Source organism: Trematomus bernacchii, unplaced genomic scaffold, assembly GCF_902827165.1.
Source record: "Trematomus bernacchii unplaced genomic scaffold, fTreBer1.1, whole genome shotgun sequence".
In the NCBI taxonomy this organism is placed as follows: domain Eukaryota; kingdom Metazoa; phylum Chordata; class Actinopteri; order Perciformes; family Nototheniidae; genus Trematomus; species Trematomus bernacchii.
In genome coordinates, this window is record NW_022987582.1 from 4,297,239 (window position 1) to 4,318,078 (window position 20,840).

The following is a 20,840-nucleotide window of genomic DNA, read 5'->3' on the forward strand; positions in this document are numbered from 1 at the left end:
TTAGAAACGTATTTAGCCGGTATAAATCACCCAGAGGGATTTTGCAAGTTTTAACTTCTAAAGAGTTAATATACACAAACTATTACACACGATATAAAGGCTGCATTGTTCGTGGACCTATACACGTCTCAAACTTTCACATTACTGTAATTGCGTTCAATTATCTTAACAGTTTTGATTAAAACTGGTGCTGCATTCCGGCGGAGGATTATTCATTTTATTATTATTAGTCTAAAACAACCGATGATGATGATGATGATGAAGAAGATGATGAGGGGTCGATGTAGTTGACTCTGAATCATTTTCACCATCAAGATTCTAAAGTAGAATTTCTCAGGACGGTTTATTGGCAATATAGACTGTTTTTGCTGCAGGTTGACTGGGATTATTTGTTAGACTAAGTGATTGCACTCTGTGTCAGAGTGAAAATAAAATGATAAACTTGTTATATTGAATTGGTTTATCACTTTGCCCACTGACATTTAGTTAAATCTACGGAGAACGCTCCTGTTACATAATAAGGACTTGTAGGCAAAACGTGTGTTGAACCCTGGGACTCTCTGTGGGCGCTATTAGCATGCAGTGCGCACTGGGAGCATACATTTCATTTGAATTTCAAATTTAATAACGCAGGAGGTTTTTAATCATCCACAGTTTTATTTGTTTGATATTAACATGCTTATTGACCGGGTCTGTTGACCAGCTTGGTCATTACAGGACAGGGAAAAGTTAATTAAAACGACCAGGGATTATTCATCACATCATCTGCCTAACCCATGTCGCTTCCTTTATTACACAGCGTGATAGATGGACTATCTGATTAATTCTTGTGTTTCTAGGATTGGACAACAGCATTTTGGATTAATTTGCTCTGCTTTACCTTCAGGTGCAAAACATGAAGGAGCTCAAACTGAAACAGCCGAAATTATTCATAATGTTGCACATTTCAAGAACAACTCCGAAACAGATTCAGCAACATTGTGCATGCAGTATTTTAAATGAATAATCTTACACCATGCACATGTAAAATCAAGTTGCTAAAATTTAACAATATACAAAGATACATTTTACACATTTCGGACATTGATTTTAATCACTTATTAAATATATTTTAAATGTGTTTTTTTAACGTGTGTTCGCTTGTAAATTATTAAAGGGGAAAATAAAATCAACGATAGGCTTTACATTTATATGAAAGCAAGGACAGATTTTAAGATAAACGGAAAAGCATAAACACACACATTCACTTAGCGTATTGACGTTGGAGATAAGGTGGAACTTGCTTCGATCTGTTTTCTGCATTCATTATTTCATTTCCTTTAAACCTAACCAATCACAAAACATATCGAAAATCATAGTAAGCTGTGAACATTATGTAACAGCGCTTAAAGGCGAATGAAATGTGACAAAGTAATGACGAGAATAAAACCTACATACCGTGCTCCTCCGCTCCGCAGCGCATTGATTGACCCTCGACGTTTGCTCTCAGCAGAGTAAAACACAACATCTCTTGCTGCCGGTGTGACTGTGCACCATGCCAGATAAATGTTACACTGGCACTTAAATTAAGAATAACTTGGAAAAATAACCACCGAATCCGGTTTCCTCCGTATGCACTCAAACAGGTTTATATAGATGCACGTATTATTTGTCCATATAAATCGAGTACATATTTAAGCATGCGATAATTAAACACCTGTGAAAGATCAAACTGGTTTTCCCCTTTCCTCTTCCTCCTAGAGGGGATGGTGATTCACAATATTATGCGCAATAGGGATTTTAAGCATTTGGAGAGCAGGGTATTGGCTCTAGCTACAGGGGACATGTTGTGACAAATTACTAAGCGATCATACCAGCAAGACTGATGTCAGAGGTCAGTGTGATAACTGCTCGACAGGAAACGTCCTGCTGCTGAAGCTACAGAGGTACAAGATATATTTAATCCTAGTGCACTTTAACATGGGATTGTCTAATTTATTCTAAGAGCAATACATATCCAAAAAAAAAAAAAAAAACCTTTTGTTGCCTGTTGCGTTCAGCAGCATTGGGGTCGGTCCTAGTTCATTTGGTGTGCACAGGTTGTTCTTATCGCACGGCTGTAACTGTAAGACGCATTGAACAGATGTCCCCATTGAAGGCTTTCTACTCCTACACACATGGGCTATATTACCATCATGAAATCAAACTCAAAACCTGTCCCTTTCGCCACCATAATGACCGAGTTATTCTGGGCCGCTGAGCACGAACAAAGTGTGTTCAATATTGCGTGCTGCAGAATCACTCCGCTTAGAGCCCCGGAGAAAGGAGTCAACCCGAGATGCAAAAATATACTTTAATGTGATGATTTACAAAGCAACTCGGTAATCTAAAGGCCATCTTTTTCAAACAGATTTTCTGGAAAAAACCGGGAGGTAATCACGAGTGAATCACCACCAATTAAAAGAACGATGGTGCTCAGGGTGCATATAGTCATACTTATTACAAACAGTAATTCAACGTTTAAAAGGGGGTCTTTTTTTAAATCACTCGCAACCATTAAGAAACATATATGCTAATATTAGTAGGTACATTTAGTACACTGGTATTATATTAAAACAGATGGATGGATCTGACTGTTGCTCCATCAAAACATTGTTACTGTCCTAACAGACAGTATATGAGTAAAGTATGCAGAGAGTAAGAGAGCAGGGTCTGTTGGTTGTTGTTTTCTCTGTTCACCAGGAGGTTGGAAAGAGCAGATGTCCGTCTGCACTGTGAGCTGCCAAGTGGGTCCGAAGCGGGCGGCCACAGACACAAGGGCCCAAATGGTGTGACAAAAGATGTGCAGGAAGCCCCTCTCCGCCTGGGTGAGCCACAGAGAGGGTCTCCCCTCTCTGCCAGCCTGCATGGACACTCTCAACACGAGCCAGAGTGGAGGCAGCAGAGCCATGTGTTGCCGGTTGGGATGCCTGGTACAGCAACACTCATATTCACACAAACATAAACACACATGCATATGCAGGAATGTGCAAATACAGGCCAATACCATTCTCAACTGCCCTCAATGCACACTCACACTTGTCAGCCTAAAGCATACACATATTAATGCTTTTTCTGAAACCTTCATAGCGAGTCAGCTATTTTCAGGGTCACCTTTATCTCTTAAATGAGCTGCCGACAATGACGCACAAATATTGTGACATGAATATTAATGATTTGAATACAGCATAAAAAATTGTAAACAAACATAAATAACCATCCATCTATCTAACTTAGAGACGGAGGGCCGTTTCTCCTGAAAGGGTCATGAACAGTGGGTGAAGAGGCCCTGAAAGTGTTCCAAGCACAGGTGTGCAGCATGGCCTGTACTGAAGGGGTGCACTGAACCATAAACAATGATATAAATGTCTGGCAAATAAAATGGCTAGTTAACAATCTTTTGACTGCTCTAACCTCTGAGCCTTTGTCGGGTATCGATCAGGCAGCTGTTCCTGGCTTTGTCTGGCAGGATGGGAGCATCTGGTTCTTCTTGGGATGAATGGAGAGAGTCGCCAAAAAACTTTCTTCTGCCTTTCAAGTTGTGGCAGTCGGGAGCAAAAAATCAAAACAACAAGCTGTCCATTACCTCCTGTAGGTCAAAAATATATATTTACTATATTCACATAACATACAATCATAAAATGAGCTTGACTGGCTCTTCAGGCAGCTTGAAAGTTTTAATTTAAAGTTGATTGTTATATTTAACAACCCCCGGCGCAGGCTTCTTTGTTAGCAGTCACATTGTTGGTTTACATGGAAACCATGTAAATGGTAATTTAGATGGGCATAATTTCCCCCTTTTATTAAGATAATTGTATGTTCGATAACGAATATCCTTAGATTTGCAGTGGGTGTCATATGATGGGTCTTGTCACGCAAATATGTCAAGACAGGGTGCTAATGATCAGCCTCAGCACCTGTCAGTCAGAGCACGCCTGGCGGCAGAGCGTTGGCTTTCTATGCCCAGGACTTCAGGTTATATGGCTGCCTCCTGTAAGCACTCGACAATCCACCTCTTCTCTCACCAAAAGGAAATATATTCTTATTTTCAAGATAGAGTTGAATAATCATTTGGGCATTTGTAGGATAGCCTCTGTGAATGTTATGATCTTTATTTCCCAGGCTGAGATGATAGAGTTTCAAACCTGCATGGCTTTTTATGATAAACGGAGATAACAGTGTGTTTTGCCGCCATTTGGCTTGACTGCTACATCTGCAGGCCACGAGGTCTTCTTATTGACTTTCACTGAGCCCAACATTGCACTTTGTCAGTGTGAGCGGCAGTCTAAGAGACAGGCGGGTGAGGCAGTCATACAAAGTGAAGTACTTAGGATTAGCCCAGGCTCTTCAAGTTTCAGTAATTATCCTCCTGGAGGCATTCTTGCTGTGTTGGATAATAATGGAAGTCCGGGTGTACGCCTGTCACCTCTCAAGTGTGGGTGGAGGAAGCATACGAGAGGCGCAGGACGGAGAAATGTTTGCTTTGCTGTTATGTCATCCGAGGAGCACAAGAGTAAGACAAACCTGCATTGTTGGCTGAGCGGAGATGAAGCTGCACAAACAAACTGATTTTCTTCTGCTTGACATGTGACACACAACTTCTTGAGTAGCTGTGGATGTGATAATGAAACATGTTCTCTAAAGGTGATACTGTGTTCTGAGATCAAGTGTAATTACCAAGTGTCAGGTGTGTATTTTTCATAAACAAATCAGGTAATACACGGTGTATTTGTTGACTGTGAGTATCATCTGATTGGCGTTGATTACATTTGTGAATATGAAATCATCTTCCTCTTTTGTCAGATATTCACACCGCAATATCAATTTTTTCCCACTCCTGACATGTTGCTTCAGTTTATTTATCAAATTATCCTAAAAGTTTTACTCAAGAGCATGTTTGACTAAAGGCCCTTCAATCCAGCAGAGAAAACACAATGCTTTAATTAAGAGTCAGTCCGATTTCCCAGAGGGGAGATTGTCTTCTTCCATTAACTTAGTTTATCATATAATAAAGAGGTTGCCTTGTCCTTCTCTACCCAGACAATTGGTTTTAATCAGCCAGCAGGCCTTTCATGGCTGATAATTTATGCTAAATTGACAAGGGTGGAGGATATCACAGAAAATCATTATGACAGGGCTCAGGTCACTGCCTGTCACCATCTTGTTTTATCCTGTCCATCGAGCTCACGGGCAGCAACAAAATTTAGAAATAAATGTGATGGTAATATTAGCTTGCCAGACAGCTTACCTCACGTCTTCCAAATAATAATTTTAAATGGATTTCATTCATCCTGTGAAGGTTTTGAGCACATGGTTGCTGTAGCCATTGAGTAATAGGGTATATATATATATATATTGTCTACAGATTAAACAACACATTGACACAAAGCTACAACTGAAAATATCTCAATGGGTATTAGTAAAATCAGACACACCAAATAACCAACAGCATATTCTTCTGATAAAATAAATGCCTTTACTGTATATAATATAAAATTGAGTTGCTACAATGAAAAATGCATGTATGTGTAAAACAAAAAGCCACAACAAACAGCAACAGATTATCCCGGTGATTGCACGGCGGAGACCAAAAATGTCTGTTTCGACTTTGTTTTTTAAGTGTGGTCTCTGTGAAGTGTGAAAGTACAAATTGTGATTTGAAGTGATGGGGGGGGGGGGGGGGGGTGTGGTGAGTAGGGGGTGAAGAGAGGGAGTCTCGAGATGAGCATGAGGAGGAAGCAGGGACACACTTCTCGCCTTGCAATTTAATCACTGTATACCCAGGGAAGTATTGACAGTTGTCCTGTGGAAGCTATTAAAGTTGCTGTCCAAGGTTAAATGAAATTGCAGTTTATCAAGGCAGCATTGAGAAAATAAGGGAATCTGTTCATGGCTGTTGATTAATGTGGAGCGTGATCAACACAAGGGGTTCATTAAGCTATACATCAACAGGGTAATTTAACATGTCATCGAGCCTGCTGTCGCTCCCCTTCACACATTCTGTGCATTGTGTATGTTCAGTGTGTATGTGTGTGTGTGTGTGTGTGCGTGTGTGTGTGTGTGTTGAAATCAAGAACTCTGACCTCACATTTTGAGACGTGATTGTGCCTGTACGCCTTTCTGTTTGCATGATCGAAACTTTTTAATGCCTCCTGATATAACACAGAATATGGCATTACATTAATTGCTTAAGTTAGGGGAATCATTTAAACATAGCATGAGAGATTTGAATGAATGTGCCAGTATTCAATCAAGTATCTGCCTGAAGGCTTAGTTCAATGGGAAACTCGGGCACTTCGAAAAATGTTGTGATTTTTGACACAAATCAGACTGTTTTTCTCTCATCTCTTCTTATCCTTCATCAGCATAATGTCCATCTCATCACATCGCTGCTTTGATCACTTGTAGTTTCACAGCAGCTGAGCAGCATACATAGAGTTATGCTAATCAGGCCTGGGACCTAGAGCTGTGTTTTTTTTTTTTTTGCCTGGTGAATTTGTTTACTGGTGGATAATTGATGGTGCTTGAGGGACAGGCGTGAGTCGGACATGAATCACGGGCGACATGGCTCACGATAAGGAGCTGAAAGTCGCCTGTAATTAAGCCGGGCACTAGAGACCAATTGTTTGCGGAATGATTTGGTCGGGGCTAATTGACACTAATTGTTTAATCAGATTTTCTTCCCCTCCATACTGCAAGCAAGTGTGCTCTCCAAGCACCTCAACCAACAAAGCGGTGAAAGAAGCTTTTAAAATGAGATTCTCAAGGGGGCTGGCAATGGTTGTAAGTCTAGACGTCTGTTTATGACATCTTCAAACGCTGCAGAGCTGTCATATTTAGTCGTGTGCACAAGCAACTACAAGAAATGCACGTTAACATGCATTTAACCCCAGATTTGGACGTGGTGTTTGACTATTTCTATGCATTATTTATCTCTTCATATATGAATTTGAAGCATGTGTAATAATTCCACTGTAATAAATAGTTTTAGTGTTTAAGAAACACATGATGGACAGCTCTTTGATATCCTTCTGTTATGAACGGTGACATCACCCAAAAGTGTTTTTGGATGAATGACAGTTGATGTACTTGTGTGCACAGTTACCAGGTGCTACGTTGTTGAACAGAGCAGATTTATGACATTAGGAAAAGGGTCATAAATTAGCACAGTAATACCCATGATCCTCCCACACTTGCTACAGGTACTGTCCCGTTAGTTTACAATTGCACATGAGCTAAAATTGCAGCACCGACGAAATTAAAATACAGAACATTGCACTGGGACACCATTTTGGAAGAAAGGCAGATCCTTGTTTTTTAATACGTGTATTATTTTATGAGAGTGGGTAAGAATCAAAACCACAAAAACTGTATGGCTGATTTAGCTAAAGTGACTTTGCGTTGTTTGGTAATCTGATGATGTTGTTTACTGATACAATTGAGAATTTGAGTGATACATAAATGCACTGGCATAAAATGTTGGAAGTGATGGGATCCATTAAGGCGTACTGCTTTTTTGGTGTGAATTCAGCTCCTAATCCAAGTGAGCACTCACGCATTTTACATGATACCGTCCTGTCTGCTCCCAAAAAGTGTTAACACACAAATCATGTGTTTATGTTCAATGCTGCATTTTCCACTATATTTTGCCCTCATCCTGATTAGTGAATACATTCAAGAAATAAACAGTGGTTCTGAACAAATACACAATAAAGAACATGTACACTTTATGTCAGGTTAGACATATTATAAGCCAAGTCCACAGTACATGCGAAGAGCTGTTATAGTAAGATTAAATGATGAAGCGGAGCAGATAATTAGAGACAAGTCTTCCTTCTCTATCTGATTAAATACAGCAAGTCTGAGTAACGAGCTGGTGATGGGTGGAGCTGAACACGTGAACATGAGATCTAACATCATTACATTTAACGGCAATTAAACCTGTAGCTTTTTTAATTAACACAAACTATGATGGGAAATTAATGGTTAGTACACGGGGGCCAGCAGAGGGGAACATTGGCTATTCCCTCACCTAATGTAAACCACACTGTGAGTAACTGTGGAAAAAACCCCAGACTGTCCTGGGAGGTTCAAATACAGCTGGCCATGATGATTACTTAGTGATATAAATGTATACAAATATATTAAAAGATTTGGTGCAAATGACATAGAAAACATAGATTATTTGATCACACATTGCAGTTTCACAACATGCAGGGATGGATTATTAAGGTTGTTCACCCAAATTACAAAAAGACAACAACATTGTATCACTAACCACTAGCAGTGTCTTCCCATGCCGAAAGTTTGGAATTTATATCCACGTTTTGAGTTCACCATTTGTGAGATTTTGGAAATCATAAGAACATGATTGAGGTGAATTGAATTTCATTTGTATCTCTCAGCATTAAAACAAGATTCCTAACATTACAGTTTAAAATGTAAAGAAACGTATCTTTCATAAAACAGTGTCCCTGTGAATCAAGATAACACAGTGTCATGCGTTATCCTGTTAAATAGGGACATTGTTTCTAAAAAGACAAGAGACCACCTTTTTTTTAAATATATAATTTGCTACTAGCACCACAATTGAGATTCAATTGACCAGATTAATAAAAAACCTGGCTATGGTTTATTCATATATGACTAGATACCACCATATCAAGCACTTGGAAAGTTCTGCTTTAATATGGATACATCACTGAATAATATTCAGTGATGTAGGATCATAATATGATCCAGGTGCGCTTCTGAATCTGACTTCCAAGAGATCCAAAGAGTTTATGGTGCTTGTTCCTCAGATACCTAGTGCACTTTCATCAATGGGCCATAGGCTCTATTCCCATTGGGTTACCTTATTTGGCAACATGTAGTGACATAAGGGACCTTCTCAAATAAAAATGAATTACTTTAAATGTTTAACCGAAGTCTTTAAGTACAGTCTTTATTTATGTTAATGTGTTGCCAACTTTAAACCAAGTTAGAATCCTCAGAGATGAACGTCTAGGAGACTGTTTTGATATGATTGTTTTCAGTATTGCTCTTATTCACATTCCAATTAGCATTTATCTTGTCCTCGTTGCTTTTCAATGAAGTTTTCTGATTTATCGTGGAAGGCTGCCTTTACTTTGTGCTAATAATTGGATGCTATTGAAAGGATGAGTTTCATTGATTTTGTGGATGACTGGGAGCATTACTGGCCCAGACCATAGATTGTCAGCAAGGTCTGTGTTGAGCTGGGATCGATGCCGGTGAATCTTCCCCTCTGGTTTTTATTTACTTCTGTCTCCATTGATTGAAACATGCAATAGTTCAGGGGCTATTATCACACTGACGCTAAGTTTCTCTGTCTCCCCATTGAAATAGCTCCCTCTGTTCCTCGGCAATATCTCACTCCAGCAAGTGCTCCCATCTTTCCCTTTCTAACTAATGAGTTAAGAGTATTGCTCTGACCTGTAAACATCAATCATGGGGAAAGAGCTAGACAGTGACTAACTGCACCAGCAGGAGAGGGACGAAATGAAATGAAAGTGTACAATAAAAGAAACATCCAGCATGGTGTTTGTTGGAGGGTCTGAAATAAATAATACCTCAAATGAAGTAAGATAATCATGAAATGATTGCTAGGTGGTCGATTTATGGTAAATCAAGTCATCCGAGGAGAAAAACTTGAATTGTCTTATAAGTTTAATGGAGGGTGACTAATAATACCCTGAGACTTTGGCTGTATTAAATAGGAGACAAAGAAACTGAAACTTTTTGTTCGTTGAGAATTCAGTGATGTGCTCTTAATCCAATTTAGTGCTCTTTGAGTCTGAAAAAAGCCATGAATTTCTATTCAACTGTTAAAATTAAACTTCTTTCAAACGGATAACTTGTGCAATCGGCCTTGGAGTGGCTGCCTCGCTAGATTGTTTCTACAATGCAATACAGAGACGGTCCCGTGGAAGTGGCCCGTCCTGCGTTTACATATCTTATTTCCTGACAAGACAGGCAGAAAGGTCAGCGTCCTATCCAACTGGGACTCTCATGATTGAATGTAATCAGTATGTACTTGTTATTCTGAGTGCTGGGCCTTTTCTTTTATATGCTGGCCCAGAAGTTAATTTCCCTGGTGACCTTTTGTGTAATAAAACAGTATTATCTGTTTCTGGAGCCACAACAAGGAAGCAAATTAGCTTCCTCAGCAGTGTTTTGTCACCGAGAAGATCAGTTATAAGTTTATTTGCTTTAATTAGATTAAGGGTGCAGTAAAGGCATGTGTCTGTGTGGGCATCATCCCTTGTCTCCTTGCATTATCTGATTGTCCAAGCCAGTGAATTGGACAATGGTTACGCATTTTAATCATTGTTCACTCCACGCAGTCAATGGAGACACTTGCATATATTAGGAAAAGGTTTTTTCCCCTTTTTTGGCTGCATAAAATAAGCATGGGCATTGTAAGAGAAGTATTTTAGGTTGACCTGAGCAAATTGCCAATGCTTAGCTTAGACAAATTGTGTGCACACAGACATTTAAAAGGAAATAATCGAGCTGTCGATTTCTCACACTTTTGCACGAACATATGTCACCTGAAACTGTGGAATTTCTCTAATCCTTCCTCTACTTTTAGTGGGAGTGACGCTTTTCCTTTTAAACTGGATCCTTTTTTTCTTTTTTTAAGTCCACTCAAACAAGCTCCAATGAACACCTTGCATTTCCTCTTGAATATCATGTACAACTTGTACCAGCACAACTTCTACTATTGCTTTTATAATAGCAACAATAAAAAAGTAACGGCAACAACAGCATATTATTTCTTTCCTTTTTTATTTATTAATTATATAAGTTATAAATGATGGCAGAAAGTACTTCTTTTACTTTTAGATGTATTTCTATACAATGGAGCAACACTTGCACTTCACAGATAGCTTTGCTGTTTATAATATATCCAATAGTTGTTGCGGTTTAGAATAAAGGTGAATGTGAGAGGAGAGGCTGTGAGCTGTGGAGGCCAAAGTGAATGCAATGCTTTACTGACCCGAGGAATCTCTTTTATTACGGGCTCTTTGTGCCTCTCCCTCCGCTGCTCTGTCAGGCCATTCAGACCCAGTGGCAGCCACCTACATTATATCCTGGATAGGCAGGACATTCATGCCTTTTTAACCCATTGTCCTTCCCCCTGGGGTGAGGGCCCAGAGCGGGATGTGAGAACCCCAGGCTGGGTATTGTGTCCCTTTGCGCTCTTCACACACCCGGCGGGGGACTTCCTTTCTGGTGTCACCGAAACCTGTGTGGTGTAATCCGCAGCTCCCTGCTGAGCAGGATGGGAAGGTTATTAAAAGTGCCTCTAATGTCTCGTTAATAAATCGCTTCCATTTTCCGCTTCATTTCTAAGTAATCGTGTTGGGAGTGTGGATGGGAAGGAATGTGTACCCGTTCCTGTGTTTTCAGTATCAAAGCAGCATAAAAATTAGCATGTCTTTTTTATTGTCAGCTACACATATCACCGACGCACGAGTACAGATCCATTAGAGATGTGACCCTCACATTAAAGATCAAGTATCTGGACTGCCGTGTGACAGGGTCAACCTACAAGGTGTTGATGCTGCTGTGATTGCCGGAGGAGAGATTTTAAACAGAGTCCAGCCTAGAGGTTTCGGGTTAATGGTGTCTTATACTGTGACCTGGTGGATGCTGCGTTTAGGTCTCCTCTGGGGGTAGCTCTATAAAGCAGCAGAGGTCACTTCAGTTAAAGTGCTGCTGTGTTAAGAGGTTAGAGAGCAGAGGTCCCCACAGCGTGGTATCACAAGCACTCTCTATGATGCGTTAAGGATGCTGATGCCTCTGATTGCCACAGTGGGACCTGGAGGTGAGGTTAGGGATGGCTCAGGACTGCTGGGGTAATCCCATTAACTGTGACTCCTGTAGCCCTCTCTCCCAGCGAGTGTGTGTGTTTCAGAGAGGGAACTAAAGAGACAGTGTCTGTCTGTGAGTGTGCAGGGGGTGACCCAAAAGACATTAGCCTGCCCCGAAGGTCAAAGGACAGAAGAAATTAAAATACACGTGAATCATTTATCAAATATGAGCGTCTCTCCTGTTCTCAGCGGTCGTCAGTGTGAGTAATTACCTGTCACAACTCGCAAGCCATCAAGCTCCAAGTTTCTTAGCGATGGCCACATTCACTCCTCTTTTCTTTGAGCCACTAACTAGTTCATATATATTTTCTTCTTGCTGATCTTTCAACCTTTAGTTTATCGCAAACTGGCTCATAATTACACATGACAATCTGTCATGGATCAGACAGTATATTTACTTTTATGGCGTATAAGTGTTTTTCAAAATGTTTGTGGTTTGATAGTTAGAAGTAAGAGTGACTTAATCAATGTGCAGGAAAGCGAGAGATCCTGTGAAACTGAATAAGGTTTGTTATGTTCATGAGGCCGTGCACATCTCAGTCATTAGTTAAGGCACAAATAATCACAGAGAATAAAATAGCAACATGTCTGACATACAGCTTTTAAATCCAATCCTTACTGTTAATTGGTACCAATTATCACGTGTCTTAGCTTAAGTTCCGCCTCGACTTGCACAAAAATACGTATTGATGTCCTTGACAGCTGCTAAGATGTCACCATCGAGCTGATTTTAACAGCATTGTTAAAGGCTAAAAGATGGTGGCTATTACGCTTTCTACACTGCGGGGCAATCTGCATTGCTACCAGGCAGTCATTCAATGCAGGACTATGCCGGTGGAAAAATAAGTGAGGCAGTTATGGCAAACAAAAATCTATCAGTGATCCTGAATAGAGAAAAAAATACTGAGGGGGTCAAACGTCAATGGCACGGAGTAGGAGAGTGTTTAGTATTGTCAATAATGGATTCTCTGTTCGAGGGTGGGATATTCACAGGGAAAAGCTTTCGGGGGGCGGGATGTGGTGAGCCAAAGTCATTCATGCAACAACACTATATCATGTACATACTGATAAAGCAGAGCAAACACGTGATTAAGATCTTCTTTATTCTCTCTGTGAAATTAGGTGTTGCAACAAAAAATGAGCTTCTGCTTGTCAATCTTTTTTTTTTTGCTTTAAGATAGTGATTTCGATTTTTTTTTAAATATCCAGCATCAAGTACACAGGTCCACACCACTTCAAGAGGTACTCAACAACTGCATATAATCACCAATGTTTACTTTAAAAGTAACTGCTAGTTGCACGTGAATAAATGTAATGTAATTTTTAAATGCGCATTAAATACAAAATAAAAATGTATTTTCCGATATGAGAATCTCTTTTTTTATGCAAACCAAACTAAGGTCTATTTATAAATCTTTGACGGTTAGGATCATCCATGTTTAAAAGGGCACATTTAATTATTTGACTTTAACTAATGCAGTTAAGACGGATATTCAAAGTTATTGGTATTTGGAACAATATGTTGAGTGTGGGTATTGATCAGACCGGAGTCTTGTCGCGTCAGTCAATACCAGTAGATGAATCTAATTATGGTTCCTCTCTGTCTACTCAGTTAACTGTCAGCATGGGAGCCCTTAGACTGTACGTCCTGTATGTACACACACACACACACACACACACACACACACACACACACACACACACACACACACACACACACACACACGCACACACACGCACAGAGCGATCACAACATTAGGACAGTTGGCTTAGAGTCCCACCTCCTTCCTTAACATCCCACCATAAAACCTAACAGCGGTGCTAAAGAAAAAGCAGCTATGATGGCCTATGGTCTTACAAAATGCAGTTGTTATATTCATCGAGCTGTATTTCTTGACAATAATCCTGGATTATTTATGAGAATGGTTTAGAGAGATGTAGAGCATTTAATCTGTTCCATTATTTGCATTTTCATATTTAACTGTAATCGAATCAACAATGTGATCTGTTTATCCAAAGTGAAATCTTGAACCTTCCTTATTTACACATCACCAATGTGAGACTACAGCTCATGTTGAGTTTGTATAGATACACAGGATGTTGTGAGCCTATAGATTTAACACATCCACTCAACAGGAGCAGGCGCTTATAGAAAATATGCAAATTGAAGAAAGTGCTACAGGTTTTCCCTGATAGTGTTTCTCTCATAGAGAAAAGCTGCAGATCCAAAGACAAGAAAAAGAGTGAATAAGGGGGGGCATTTCTATTAGCTTGGACTGACTGTTGGGTAGAAGTTAACAATTGGGGTAGGAGAATAAGGGAAGTAGCATCCTGAAATTATTATTATTTTACGGTTGTCTCTGCGGTTTATGTATTTTTATACTTGTACTGATTTTATGTAATTTTTGCACCTCATACCAATTTATATCCTTGACTTGGATTTTATTTAAATAAACACCTAACCACCATTTTTTTTTCAGCTCAACATCTTTATCAATAGTAAGTATGTCTAGTTGATGAAACCGTTTTCATTTCTGTTCACATCTGTGTTAGGATAAGGAAAAAAGATTCTTCAAATACAATTTTCTTTTTTAAATCAAAAAGAGGAAATATGCAGTTTGGTCCTTTACACTAAAGTTGAATGCAGCAAAATAAAGAATACGTTAGAACCTACATTAAGCGTCAGTGCCTCATTTTTTTTCTCCTTCACACATACAAAAAACACAAGCTTTATATGTCCTCTACAGACAAGAATACACACACACACACTCACACTTGTGTCTTTGTTTGTTCACGCTGTCACTTCACTCATCCGCGTGTGGCCGCTCAGGGACTCCCCTATCTCCACAGGTTTTTGAGGGAAAGTCATTTGGGTTCGAAATCTTCTTTGGCAAGTGCAACACTTCATCAAGGGTGAAGACTCCCTGGCTATCAAAGATGTATCAGTTGGTCTGATAAAGCCCTTGCCCTGGTCCCCGCACAGCAACATCCCATCATAAATAAAAGCAGCAGAAAAGAGGCCTTTGTCACTGTTTATCTGGACTGCTTTTCTTCCTCGCCCTTGATTTCCTCTTCAGAAAATTGATGCACCCTTAGATTGAAGCGGAGGGCTTGACAGGTAATGGTTAGTGTGATAACTGCTCAGATTTCATCAGCCGTGGCCTTTTTTTTCTTTGTGTGCAATTGTTGGAACTTTCAGCTAGATTACCTGTCATCCAGTGCATCAGATAAAAATGCAGAGTTGAGGAGATACAGCCAATACTGGGGCAGATAGGAAGAAAAAGATCTGGAGGGAGAATGTTGGATGTGAAAGGAACAGTGAGGACACAAATTTACATTTATCTGATAGTGAGGCAAATAGAACATACTATTACCATCACAATCACAGACGCTTCCTTTTGGCAGTGACCTATATTATGTGGTTTAAATGGTCTGCATACGAATATCATTTAGCTGTTTGCAGGAAAAAAAATTGTCTGTATTTATGTCTGAGCTTACATTTTTTATTGCCACTAAAATACAAACATGATGTTTAAAATACATATTCAAAGACGTTGTATTTTTTAAATATATATAAATGCTACTGATAAAAATGTTCCCTTTATCCACCAAAAATTGTTATAAATGTATTTAAAATGGAAATTGTTGATTTCTTCTTTTTTTTGCGTGGGAGAGATTCTCAGAAAAAGTTAAATCTGCATTTGGTCTTTTGCTCCGTCTATGTTATGGTAACCAATAAAGCTGAAATCTTTGGCAGATGTGTGGCAGCAATTTTTTCTCAGCTATTATAGCATTATAAACACTCGGCTAGAGTTACATAAAACATGCATATTTTTGACTGGGACATTTTCTGACTAGAGAAACAGCTGTGCTGGCCTTACAATGCATTAAGTATTTCATCCCTTTTAGATGGTTAAATTGTGCATGAAATGTTGCTGGCGCAGGGTTCTCCCGAGCTGGACTGATTAGGCAACATCTGTTACATTGGGAGAAATCCGTGTCGTTTCTAATTAGCTGTCAGGCTGCGGCTACGTTGTGCCTGATGGTGCCGAGGATCTGCCACAGGTTCCTCTTCTCGTACTGTCACCTGCTTGTGTGCACCCCCCTCTTCCCCCTACCCTCAGTTCCCCTCCCCCTCCTTACTCTCCCTCGCACACACACACACACTCATCAGCTGTAATTAGAGAGCAGGGTCCGTACAAAGGAGCGAGCTGGGAGCCAGGCTCGAGCCCATCTGTGCAACCCCATCATCAGCGAGCTCACAACTCCTCCAACGCTGGGGGCCGCTCCCGAGCCGGGGCCCCCGCATGCTGATCATCTGAGCACACAAACTTTCTTCCTCTGCCTCCCTCCTGCCTGCCTTTATCTTTGTTTTTCACTTTGCTCTCTTTCACTCTGCGCTGAAAGAAAATCTATAGCAACCGGGCTAATTCATCTTGCTTTAATAAGGCTCAGACGCTGGTAAATATGAAACACACCGCAGTGAGGAACAGACAACACTGTGACCAGCTATTGACCAAATGCAGCATTAGAGGGATGGAATGAGCTGAAATCTATATGGACAAATTAACAAACACAGGGGCATCAAAGAGACACTCACAAGTGATGGTGTTTTCATTCACACTTTGTGACTTGTTGCCTAAATACCTCTTTTAAGATTTAGCAACTTCCTTAAATTCCTTGTTATTTTTTAGCAGAATACTGAAAATGTCTCCTTTTAAACTATATCAGTTTCATTCATTTATTACCAACTGTTTACACAATATGTGGTGCCATTTATAGGTCAAACCCAGTACCAGTCATCACAATATCTGTCAGGTCATTCATTTCAGCAGCTAATCAATAGTCCGTGTTTGCCGATGAAGAAATGGCAGCAAGGGCCAATACTTTTTTTTCTTTCCACTGTTTCATTCATCAAATTATTTGAGATTCTTTATTTATGGTTCATGGTTTATTTATTTATAACGAGTTTCAAAAGTCTTTACATTTAACTATATTTTTCAAGAAAGCCCTAGCCATCACAGCAGCTTTAGAACATTGTGAAAACAATCAATACAAACCACAAAGAAAGACTGAGAGAGAACTGTTAGGAAAACAAGAAAGTCAAAAATATCCAGTTAAAATGCATAAAAAGGATTTCCTAAAACCAACTAAAAACAATACATTTGAAGGCATCAACCCAATTTTAAAAGTAGTGTTAAATAAATCAGTTTTGACATCTTGATTTACTCTAAATCAATATGAACACCTTACTTCAGGTTAAACAAGAACACTTGCCTCCAGATATTAAGTTATAGATAATTACTCTTGTCTTTTTGTTACATGTAAATAATATTTACGATTATACAGATAAATGAATGAGAGAGAGGAAGACTATCATGCAACCTATTCTGTACACTCTTCAAACGGCTCACAGTAAATCTACCTCTCTCCAGACGTCTCAGTCGGGCTCTTGCTCTGTCATGACAGAGTCAGACAGGATACACATCTGTCCCCTCTGGCAATCTCTGACAAGTTCAACTGGAAAGCCTGCAAACGATGGGAGGAGCTGCGAGCTAAAGCCAAAAGTTCTGCTTGAGCGGTGCTTGAGGGCAGCAGATGAGACACAAAAGATAATGTTGAGTTGTTATCTCAGACACTTAACCGCAACTGAGAGATGTCCTGGCCTTGCCAACTTAGAAATCAGATGTTTCATTTGAAAGCTGACGGGAAATACTTGTCATGTTGAGAGGAGTATTAGTTACTCTTGTTCTTTCAGGTGTCATCACATATTCTCTTAAACAACGCACTTCCCCGTCATTGTTGAGACAATCTGTTGATTGACTAACACAATATGAACCTTGTTCTATCTGTTGGCTACATCGGATTGTAGAGATTTAATACATGAACAATGTAAAATAGATTTGTTTTAATTTAGTGGGTCAAACACCTTAACATAGACAGTATAGCTAAGTTTAGAATATATATAAATGTGATTTCTTAGTGAGAAATTCACATTCCCAAAATGGATTCATAATGCTGTTTTTCTTTTAAATAAACTAAATGCAACATATATATGTTTTGATAACAGTTAAAAAAGAAAATGGAATTCCAAGCAATACAAAAATTAATAAAAGCTTTTAGCACTATTAAGTTCCAGCAATGTTTAGCAAAGACAATGAGGTATGAGGTCATTCTGGATCCACTTTATTTTCTCCAAACACTTCTTTATTTCACATCCTTTCATGCAAGAAATCAGTGAACCCACATGAATCGAAATGGAAAAATATCTAAACCCACTCCTGACCCTGAGATACATAAACGTTGCCCACTGAGCAGAGGGAAGCTGATGAGGGAAAAAGTTAGAGGAAAACAAATTAGTCTCTGAAGTAGACGCAAAGGCTGTCACAATTCTGCTGCGAGCAAATCAAGGCAGAGAGGAAAAACAGTCTGTGACCAAGAATGACAGGCCTGAGAGAATGTCACAGCAATTGTGGGGCCATCACTGGCAAGAGATGATGGGTGATTGCTTTGCGTTCCAAGGCAAGTCCATCCTAGAGGACATTGCGCACCCTTGCTCATCTGTGGCCCAACCTTTGGCGCTGACATTTAAAGTGTTGATTTTGGAGCACTTATGCTAATTGTTGTAATTTTCCTGATGAAGCGCCATTCTGATACCTTGATGTGGCCAAGATAGTTTTACATTTTCTATGTGGTCCTCTTTGCCATTTGCACCGTGTAGTGTCAGCTCAGAGTGCTACTGAAAGCAGACAAAATTGCAAGCAAATTGCATCAGATTGCCAACATTGTGAAAAGGTAAATTGCTTGCAAATCTATTTAAACCACTGGCCTATTTTCATCAGCTATGGTACTTGGTATTCATGATTGCTTAATTGACGACCTTTTCTATTGTGTAGTGCTTTATGGTGCGATGGAAAACAATCTTTACCAAACCAATTACCCTTTTTTCCTCCTCACTACTACATTAGAGCTGTGATTGCAACAGCTAGTCCTTTGTAAATGAACTTTCTGGTTTCAGGGAATAAAGTGTCATTTATTTGATATGATGTTGTTGAGCGCTGTTCTTTTTTTTTAGCAGTAGAAAGCACTTCCATAATGATGGACTGTTTTAGTTATACCCTGTCCATGTATGACAGTAATAAGCCTATAATAACCTTGTCCATTTGAGCGTCTTGTTAAATATAAAAATATTTGGTCACACTATCAATCATTAACATTCACCTACTGCTTCGGCTTTATGAAGCTTTGGATGTGGCCGTTTAGATTTGAATATTCTTGGCAGTTTTGGGCACAAAAGCTGTGGAGCTAATAATGATGTCTGACAATAAACTGAATTTCACCCAAGGTCCCTAATGCTAAGAATTTACTCTTACAATTTGTATTTTATACCAACACACTTATTCCTAACCATGCAATGTCTCAAGGTTTACTAAACATTGCCAGGTCACTGCCACAATCAGAACCTTGATAGTTTCCCGGATACATCGAAATTAATTTTTTGTTCCGCTTCAATCACCATGTCTGTCATCCATCTAGTTGTCAGCTACAAAATTCCATTTTCATTCATTACTGAGTGAGAAGCATGATGATGAGAAAGTGCCTCCGTCCCCTGGCAGACTTAGTAAAGCTGCATTGAATGTGCTGAAGTGCTGTCAGTCTGCTCACATCCAGTCTGCCAAACAGGCCAATAGAATTAACCCTGGATTAACCCTCCAGGCCCAAGTGCAAGGTAATGGCCTCGGCTAATGGCTGTGTGTGCCCAATGCCAGGTACTATTGACTCTCGCTGGCACAGTTTGCTCCATCTGAGGGGCAGTACGACAGCATGGCCATCTCCGTACAGCTGGTCGTCCGAGTACCACTGCCAGGCACGGATAATGCTCAGCCATGCCATCCCTGCTCGGATCAGAAGGAGCACTGCTCTCTGGCCTTGTCCTCATTTTGGAAAACATGGGAAAGCGTCCTTTAGGAGAACATTTTGTTTCTCTTAATCTGGGCCAACAAGATTAAAGCACTGTAAACCCAAACAGTTTCTCATGTATATCCCAGATTGATTCTACACTTACTGGACTTTGAGGTATTATAGTCAATCATTGAAAAGAGAAAACTGTCACTTTTGTGACTATGACAGTTTTTTTTTTTTAGCTCAGTCATATTCTGCTGTGGCAGCTCTCAGCGTGTAGTCGCTCTCGTATATAAACAGCTCTCATCCTCAGTTCTTTTGTGCTCATGTCTTTGCCTGAGGTGAGGGAGTGTAATACAGGCAAGGGGGGCGGGGGTGAGATAGAGGACTCAAATCAGTCTGAATAAGGAAGCAGTCTTCTCTCTTTTGTAGATTAGCTTATTTTAACTGCAGTCAGGCTTTTACACTGACAGAGGATGGGTTAAGTGTGTGTGTGTATATGTGGGTGTCAGGAGTGAGAGAAAGGCGGGGGGGGGGGGGGGGGGGGGGGGGGGGGGGGGGTCGTATAACCCCTCCTGCCATCTTAGCAGACCAAAGCTCACTGAATGTGGAGGTTGGGGAGGGGGCTGTACATTTTCTCTGAGTCAGGGCAAAGCTGATTGATCTCCGAGTGTACAATCGATAAGAAGACACTGTCATTTTTGTAAAGGATGAGTTGGAAAGGGAAAATAAATGAAGACTCCCCAGATCGGCCTGGATGTATACGGAGCTTTCGCCTCATTAATTCAGTGTAGTCTGGTATTTTGCTAATGTTGTGTCCATAGCTTCAATCTCACAGGTGCTTCGCTGTGGCAGGCTCTGCTGGCAGGCCCTTTATTATACTATGTATATTTCATGCAGAGAAATCAGACACTTGCCCTTGCACCCCCTCTATGTCTTGATTCCTGATTAATCTACTTTGTTATTTTCAGAAGTACATCATGCCAGGGGTTGATTAAATCAGGAATTGAAAGCCATTGTCTT